The sequence below is a fragment of the Acipenser ruthenus genome, unplaced genomic scaffold, assembly GCF_902713425.1.
Source record: "Acipenser ruthenus unplaced genomic scaffold, fAciRut3.2 maternal haplotype, whole genome shotgun sequence".
In the NCBI taxonomy this organism is placed as follows: domain Eukaryota; kingdom Metazoa; phylum Chordata; class Actinopteri; order Acipenseriformes; family Acipenseridae; genus Acipenser; species Acipenser ruthenus.
The window spans coordinates 4662-13976 of record NW_026708094.1 but is presented as its reverse complement, the minus strand read 5'-3'; the positions used below and the strand labels follow the sequence as shown (position 1 = coordinate 13976).

General features: G+C 40.3%; 1 long non-coding RNA gene across 1 annotated transcript; it reads right to left on the bottom strand.

The window, feature by feature from the left end:
* Positions 1–2111: 2111 nt before the first annotated feature.
* LOC131728762 (uncharacterized) lies at positions 2112–4237 on the bottom strand. Its single transcript, XR_009322818.1, has 2 exons — positions 3958–4237; positions 2112–2905 (listed from the first exon to the last, which is right to left on the bottom strand). It is a non-coding gene; the product is annotated as an uncharacterized LOC131728762 (long non-coding RNA).
* Between the last annotated feature and the right edge of the window lie 5078 nt (positions 4238–9315).

The following is a 9315-nucleotide window of genomic DNA, read 5'->3' as shown; positions in this document are numbered from 1 at the left end:
GAGAAGACACTTCTCACAGAGTTGGGAGTGTTTGAAATGGGTCACTAGAATGGTGCTGCTGCAGAGTCATTAGGATGTCTTTAAAAGCCAACTAGATGAAAGCCAGGGATCAGTCAGCTACTAGAAAAGTATTGATGCATTAAATTCCCTGATTTTGTTCATAACTTTTCTTATATTATTAAATCAATGCCCTATTGTAAGTGACTCTGCATATAATGCACAGTTCACAACCTACCTCTGTAAAGCACTGTGAGATGGTGGTCCACTATGAAAGGTGCTATATAAAAATAAATATATTATTATTATATTATTACAAGCTAAAAAGATTATTATTTATTTATTTCTTAGCAGACACCCTTATCCGTCTTACATCATTTGGAATTCAAAGAGAAAGAATAAATATGGTGTTTAACTTGTAATGCAATATATGAACATGTGAGCCTCCACACCTTGCATTACACTCAAATGCAGGTGCATAAGCTTCTATATGAAACCAAAGGAGTAACTGCACCTGCACAGAAAACAGCACATACTCAAGTATAAGCGCATGCGTCAATTCCTAGTGAGTATACGGTAATAAAACCAAACCTGATCTCACTGCTAAACATTACTACAGTACTAGCTTCAATAGTTCCTTTAAACAAACCTCTCCCAATTCCAATAATATGACATTATTAGTACATAAATAGGTTACTTTTTAATTAACCAACCATTAAGAACACAATGAACAATGTTTGATAGTTTTAATGAGCTCGTTGCTAACAGTTACTAGACTAAACAAGCAGCACTTCAAATGAAGCGTGACCACTGCTCCCACTGAACACCTGATTGTGCATTTCAAAGGAACTTTGATGGATATCACATCACTGATGCATGTGCTGAAATATGGAAATATAAAAAGCAAATGTGTCATCAGTAGTTCAATTGCTTTTTGAGTAATGGCTTCTTTCTTGCCACCCATTCATACAGGCCAGCTTTGTGTAGGGACTGGCTTATTGTTGATGTGTGAATGCTGACTCCCACCTTAGACACAGAACTTTGCAGATCTCTCAAGGTCATTGGTGGCTTCAGTGACATCCTGAACCAGTTTCCTGCTTGTCCAGCTGCTCAGTTTGGGAGGGCGACCTGATCTGGGTAGTGTCTGGGTGGTATGATGCATCTTCCACTTCTTAATGATGGCCTTCACTGTGCTGAGAGGGATAATTAGAGCCTTTGAAATGTTCTTGTACCCTTCTCTGTGCCTCTCTACCACTTTATCCCTGACTTGTTTCGAAAGCTCCTTGGTCTTCATGGTTGCTTTGTTGGTTCACTATGTGAGTTGCAGCTTGAAAGTCTTTATATGCCTGAATGTAATTATCTACTAGTTAAACCACTTTGAGTACATACAAGCTAAAACTATTTCACTAATTTTGTGACCTTTAACTTTATCAATGTGGAGTAGTTTGTGTAGATTCTACATGTAAAGTCTAATTTGAAAGCATCGTGGAGTACGCTCAGGTGCCAACAAAATGTGAAAACTTTGCAGGGGGGTGAATACTTCTGCAAACCACTGGAATTGCTTAATAAAAATGTCTTGTGCAAAATGCTTTTTCGGGTTCCCATTCGCTCAGTTTATTTTACTTGAGAAAACCTGGCTTTCATCAGACGTCATGTAAATGAAGGGGAAAGGTGGGGGTTGCTATATAAATTAGCCATGTGTAAAGTTCTTGTGCTGTTTTCACAGATAGCTCATGAAAATGTTGTTTCCATGCACAGAGAACTGGTACACGAGAGAATCTAAGCTGATGTAATAAAGCTGTGATTTCTAAATACCTTGTGCCTGTTTGTTTAATAGAGTCCCCCAGAGAGAGAGGGGAGTATTCAACACATCAGGAGCAGAAATCACCTTGTTAAGAAGCAATGGTATGCAGCCCATTAAAGTGCTAAAAGGTCTCTGGAGCACCCTGCTGGAAACAGTATTGATTTTCCACTTCAAGCTGCCCGCATGATAACTGTGGTATACTGTGCTGCGTCTTGAGGTACCACAGATTCACCATGGTATCAGGGAAGATTCCACACAACACAATGCAAGAGGCTGAGCAATGCAGGAGGAAAAAAAGAGAAACTTGCACTCATAATAACAATCTATTTAATATATTACTAATGTGATGTAACACAATCAGAATGCTCAACAACATGATGAACACAGATTTTGGTGAGTTTTTGATCTGAACAGATTGTGATTAGGGGTGACCCTATTTATCAAGCAAGTTTATTCTTTTGTTTTCAGTTAATATTTCTGTATTTAGTCGAATGCACTCCTGTTGTTTAGGTGTCCCCAAGTGTCTGCATTTCTGAGAATGTTCTCAAGTCCTGTAAGAGCCTGCAACTGACTTAACTTCTTCACACTAAGTGCAGGGATAGGATTACACATATGTGTGAATGTTATGGTGTCTTGTGCGGTTTCCTAACTGACTGAATCTCTTCCCACAAACAGCACAGTGATAACGTTTCTCTCCTGTGTGAATGCGCTGGTGCCTTTTAAGCAGTGATATATGATTGAAACTCTTCCCACAATCAGCCCAGGAACACGGAGTCCCTCCTGTGGGATTTCCGTTGTGAGTTTTAGGAACATCTAATTGACAGGAACTCTTCCCACCTTTAATAGTATGAGGCAAGGTCTTCAAGTTGCCCTGGGTTTCAGAATTGTTAAAACATACAGAATGTGCCGTCTCTGTACGCTCCACAGTAAGTGGGTGTCTGTCTTGTAAAGAAGGAATTGTAACTGAGTGAGTTCTCAATGTCTTCACATTTTCTTCTTGGGGTGTTGTTTCTCTGTGTTTCTTGCACTGTGGTTTGCCTCTAGAAGCGTTTTTGCACTGGGGTGATAGAGTGGAGTCGTGTTCTCCTTCATCTACTTTAGAAGCTAAAGAAAGAAAGAGAAGAGAGACAAAGGTTATTGTACAGCATTCTTCCACATGCACTGTTCTGAACACAAGTGAATGAGCAGTTCAGTGATTGGTTGCTTGAGATGAGGTGGATTCATTCACCAGTTAGTGTCCCGCAAGTTTCAGTCACAGCAAAAATGATGTCAACATGTCAGCCAAGTGGAAAATGAAAAAACATGCTTTTTTTTAATGTTTAAAATGGAATATTTTAAATCGAGCCAACAGAGCATCATGAAAAATCCTATTTAGTACCTGCATTTTGATAGTACTGCAATGTATCTAATATTTAATTTGTTTTTTGATAATTAATAATTAATATAGAAATTATCTGTTGAGCTGGTCTGCTGTACAGAACACCTCCACACACATTCTTACTGTACTGTGACAATAATAACACAGCAATGCTTACTGTGAGACACACAAAAGTGAAATGTGGCATTGCGAGCAAACATTACAGTCCTCGGGATAGTTGCAGTGAGATGAGCGTTTAAAAATTATATTGTATTTGCATAAAGTGTAAGAAATAAAATAAGACTCATGTTGGTGATCCTGCTGCATACATTCTCCACAGAAATTCTCTACTGAAATGTTTCTTCTGGTGACGCTGAGCAACCCGACTGGATTTGGCATCACCCAGTGATGGGACATGTGATCCCTGCAGCTCTGTAAAGCTGTGGGAGCAGAACTGCAAACAGCCTACCAGGAATGAGGAAAGGCAAAGATCTAACACAGGGGTGTCCATCCAGACACAGGAGTATCACTTTATATAACTGAACCTGTTCAATGTGGAGTGGAATGGCCTCCAGGAGCGTGATTGGACACCGCTGATCTCACAGCATTCTAAAGAGGCGTGGCAGTGGCTGCACATCTAGCAGGTGCCTCAGAAGCAAGCACAGTGATGTCCTTGTTGACATAGTGGTTGGGCAGCTCCCCTTGTTTAAAATATGAATCTCAAGCACACTGCTGGTGTTCAGTACCAGTTTCTGCAGGATGAATAGGCAGCTCAATGCTGCTTGTTTTGTAGGATTACCTCTAAATCCCAGTTCACATTCAGATGGAGAGTCATCACACAGGTTGGATCCCAGCTTGTTGTTCTCCTCAAGTGTACAGACATGATTTTCATGAGGAAGTTCCTCTGCGATGGGGACACATTCCTGCTCTATGAATTCCTCTTTAATAGGAACACATTCCTGTTGAGGGACCTCTTCATCTTTAACACATGCCAGCTCTGTAACCTGCATTAGACTTGCACACCACTCCTGCTTCTATCTTTGGCCCTTCCTGTGCTTCAGATTCAGGGATAGCGTGGCGCTCTTTGAGATCTGTGGGAAACAAAACTGTATACAATTAGATCTCTTACTTACCAGCTAGGTTTGTTAGTTGCTTTGATCAGGGATTTAAAGTTACTGTTCCTCAGTTATTTCGTATAGGGGTGAGCCGGTATAATAGTTTGGTGGTTTAGGTACATGATGGCATTGATACCATTCCTGTTATTCTACATTGCAATTATCGGTTAACGCTGTGTTTGTGTTCCTATGAACAAAGTGAAGGAAAAGGCATTTTCATATGAACATCTTTTTATTCTACGTCCTGTACAAGATTCAGTGCTGCTGGTCTTTCTCACCTCCTGTAGCCTCACACTGGAGCATTGCATCCACTTCTACCTCCCTGTCAATCACCATCATGACCACCGTTCTGCCTTTGCATTGTTCTAATGCAAACATCCATTTCTCTACTGCAAACATGCTTAGAAACCAAGCCTGGAGACTTGCAGTCTTAGCAAAGTGTCTGAGGAATGTCTTTTTGTTACCTGATCCTGTATTGTGAGAACGGTTTTGAAGGAAACGGTCAACGCAGAATACAAGTTTCAATGTGTCAAATACAATGAGCTGACAAGCGACTGCAGCAGGACAGCCTGCTTATTCTCAAAGCAGTTTCATTTAAACACGTGATTTACACAACTCAGACTTTTTAAAGTGCAGCCATATGTTTTCTGTACAAACTCCACCTGTGTAATAATCATTAGCAACAACACTGGAAGCTTACTTGAGCAACGTCACATGACCTGTAGATATAAATCCAATAACATCCCTTGTAGTATTAAAATACATTTGTAATGGTGTGGCTCTCCCTATTGTATGTATCCCGTGCAAACTCATCTCTGCTCTTAAATAATAACCTGTATTAGTAAATGTTTATAAGCAATATGAGCGACCGTTTCCTAATTCTGTTTACCATCAGCTGAACAAAGTACTTTATTTAGAGACTCAATAAAATGATACAATTCAGTTGACACCTTACTGTGCTGTATTTACTTCCTCCAACTTCAACCCTTAATTGAACTCGTGGAACCACTCGGGTCCAAAATCTTACAGCGGATTGGTGCAGGCAGGGTGCTGCTGCCGCCCCTTTATTCACACAGTGAGGTCTGGAAAGATCGTGTAAATGTGTGTGTGTGTGGAACAAGAAGGAAACAGGACTAAAGCAAAAGAACGAGCAGCGAATGAGCCGCGACTGTACCAAAGACAAACTCAACAGCACTGGAGCGGAATACAATGAAACCATTTATCTAAAAATAGATTCGCAGTCAAACAGTTCAATCAAACACTGAAACCCGATGTGCTGCTGCCTGTATGTTGATATTAAATCACAAACCATTATTCTAACCCTCTGCAATATGGTCTGTGACTGTCTCAGTGGGACTCTATACAAGACATCACTACCAGAAGGATACCATTGAAGGCTCTTAAATTAGATTTACCAATCTAGTACTTTATTAATTTCTAGACTAACTATTTAAATATATAAAATAATACAATGTCTTGATTAGACTCGTTATAGTCAATATTAGGACAGAACTGTGTTATTAACAACGCTTATAATAATCAAACACTTAAGGTGCTGGATTGACCAAGCAATACCACACAATAAAATCAATCTTACCTTGAAATAGTAAAGGTTGTTTAGTGTCGCGTTTATACACCCTCGCACTGCTTTCAGCTCGTTCTCTGATATTTCCAATCTCAGCTTCAGACTTTCATTCTCTTTCTCCTTTTTGTTCCATTTCCACTCTGAATTCAGTGAATTTGCTGCCGACAGCTTTAGTAATCGCACACAAGACGGTGTGTAGAGCCGCTTTCACTGTGTGCTCGATGGTAGAGGCGAGCTCGTCTTGAAAGAGCGACACGGACACGCTGACGCGTCCATCTTCACTGGTTTGAGTTTCACACTGGTCTAGCGGAATCCTCTTTTCAATCAGAAACACCGCCTGCGGTTTTTATTTATTAATATTTATTTTGTACTGTAGCCTTCCCATTCAAATATATTCATCACTTCTTCTGGTGTGATAAAGAAAGAACACAAACAACAGGCTTTGCAAGGAGTAACTTTACTTTGGTCTTTCAGAATCGCGCAGAGCTCTGCTGGAGCTTCAACGCGTTTGTTTCTCAGTAAATCATCTCATTGAAAAGCTCGACTTGTCTGTAGCTGCGACTGACGCGCTCCGCTCTGTGTGTGAAATTCAACACAGAAAAGGGATGCTTTCCTTTTCACGGAACTCCGTGCAGGTAATAAACAAACACAAAAATCACTAATTATTAGAAAACATTTCATCCCAGCCTAAATACTTTAAACAGCAGGAGACAGCGTGTTGTAAAATCATCACTGACTGCAGCCACCTCTCCACACATGAACAAAACAAACCTCTCTATTTCCTGAACTGAAATGAAAGCGTCACTAGCAGAAGGCGGGTCTGGTTGGACCCATCGCGTATTATTGGCTGTAGAAACACTCTATCCCCAGCATGTGAGCCTGATTGGCTGGCCTCCCTGTCGAGACGGTTATGAGACTGGATGCCCGTGTTCGCCATGTTGTCTCTTTCAGCGCTGTGTTCGATGCGATGCAGACACTGCGCGAGATCCGAAATGGCGCAAGTTTCGACTGTCTCTGCGTTCTCATGCGCGCGCTCAATTCCAAAGCCGCTGCTGCTGCGCGCGTGGGGTTTGAAAGCTGCTGAGGATTTTACATCATCAGAAAGCAGCGGACAGCGCAGCGAGTTAACATTTGGAACAACGTGCTTTTGACAGCACCTATTAACTTGTGTACTGGTTTAGTACCGGCCTCCGGACAACCACGGGATCATGTGCGTTACACGACACGACACTGCAGAATATATAAGAACAAATACAAAACCCAGTACAATTTGATATCGGGGCAGTTCAAGAGCAGATAACAGTGTTGATAGATACATCAGGGATAGATACGAGTGCAAGTGAAATACAAGGTCCTACAGATTGGGTTCAGTGCAGGATTAAATACAGTAAAATAGGGAGCAGATAAGTGCAAGTTAAAGTGCATTAAAGGCAGAGTGCTATATTGCCCAGAAGGGGAGAGTTGAGTTTTACAGGTCCTGTCTGAAGAGGTGAGTCTTGAGGAGACGCCGGAAGGTGGTCAGGGACTGGGCGGTCCTGACATCCGTAGGAAGGTCGCTCCTCCACTGCGGTGCGAGGGAGGAATCTGCAGTATCAGTAGTGTATGTACTAATATTAGTTACTATGAAAGACACTAAACCAGATTTTAAAACATTAGTTATTTAAACCAAAACCAGAGTATAAAGTGTTTTTGTGAGACAAATATAACACGAATGCACCGAGATTTGAACTCAGCTCGCTGGATTCAGAGTGCTAGCCATTACACCATGGAACCACCCATAAAGGACCTCCATTGCAGGGACTCTCGTCAATGTTTCGTCAAAACACAAAACAGAACTACCTGCACTACACTCTGTGACCACAAGAGGGACAGAGAGAGTAATAAAATAATGCTTTTTAATCCAGAGCAGTGGTTCTTAACCTAGGGTCCTCAGAGACAGTCCAGGGGGTCCACAGGAAAAAAACTGGAAACTTTTCACTCAACATCAGCAATGTGAAAAATCAAAATGTTTGCTTCTTGAATGGATTTGATTTCACAAAGTTTATGATGGATCTGTTAACCTGCAGCTCTGATTTTAATATTTTACAATTAATAATTATTTATACTGTGTAACAAAGCTACATAATCACAGCTGTGGCTAAGATGAATTGTCTGATAGAAAGGAGAAGAGAGAGAAATAACTGTGTTTGTACAAACTCAACACAAAGAAAACTATAAGCTATTTTTATTTGTTTTGCTTGCAAGATTTGCTTGCAAGATTTGTTTTCAGTTTTTCTTCTGAATTGTAAAGAAACTGCATCAGCTGAAAATGAGTTTAAACTTAAGAGCACTGCTTGACTAGAAGTGGCTGCTGTGCCAAGGAAGACAATTTGCATAGAAAAGACACTTTGCATTGGCAGCACATGCTTCAGGGAGTGTTTTATAGCCCTGTGAGTTCAACACTTCATGATTGAGAGCTGCCCTTCATGGCAACAGAATCCACAACAACAATGACTTTTATCAGCATCTTCATCTGGGCACTTGTCATCTGCACTCAGGGTAAGAATCATTTAGAAAAACACTTTTGAAAAATAAAAACTATTTGTGTAAGTGTTAAAAGTAAAATGGGAAACTGAAATAAATTATGTTTCATCATTCAATTCAATCATTTCTTATAATTTTCTATATTATTATTTATTATTTTCAGAATCCAGTGGACAGTATACTGTGATTCAGACTCCAGCAGTGAAATCTGTTCTCCCAGGAGACACAGTAGCTTTGAGCTGTAAAGTCAGCAGCGCAGTGTACAGTAACAACTACCTAGCCTGGTACCAACAGAAACCTGGAGAAGCTCCCAAACCCCTGATCTATGGTGCAAGTACCCTTCAGTCTGGGATCCCAACTCGTTTCAGTGGCAGTGGATCTGGGACTGACTTCAGTCTGACCATCAGTGGAGTCCAGGCTGAAGATGCAGCAGATTACTACTGTCAGAGTGTACACAACCCCAGCAGTAGCTGGGTGTTCACACAGTGCTACACACCTGTATAAAAACCTCCCTCAGCTGGACTGCAGGTGAACATTGTTTATTTTCTGATACTTAAATACAAGCTGAAAATAAAGTAAGCCAAACATTTTACTTCTCTTTCAGTAAATGTATATATATATATATATATATATATATATATATATATATATATATATACTTCAAATTGTATTATTTACTTTTTTCATTTTACTCTTTTAATGATTCCACTTCATCAGCAACACATTCTATATACAAACAGAATGATGTTTATATTTTAAAACAATTGAACTGTATGCATATTGAGATTGATTTATTTATGATCCACTGGAAAACATATTAAAAAAGAAGTCCAGCAAACAGCAAAGCCCAGTATTGCAGTGATGTGTACTTACACTTTCTGTCTCTGTGGAGTCCAGCTGGATATTTCTCATTGTGTCAATCTGATGTGTTTAA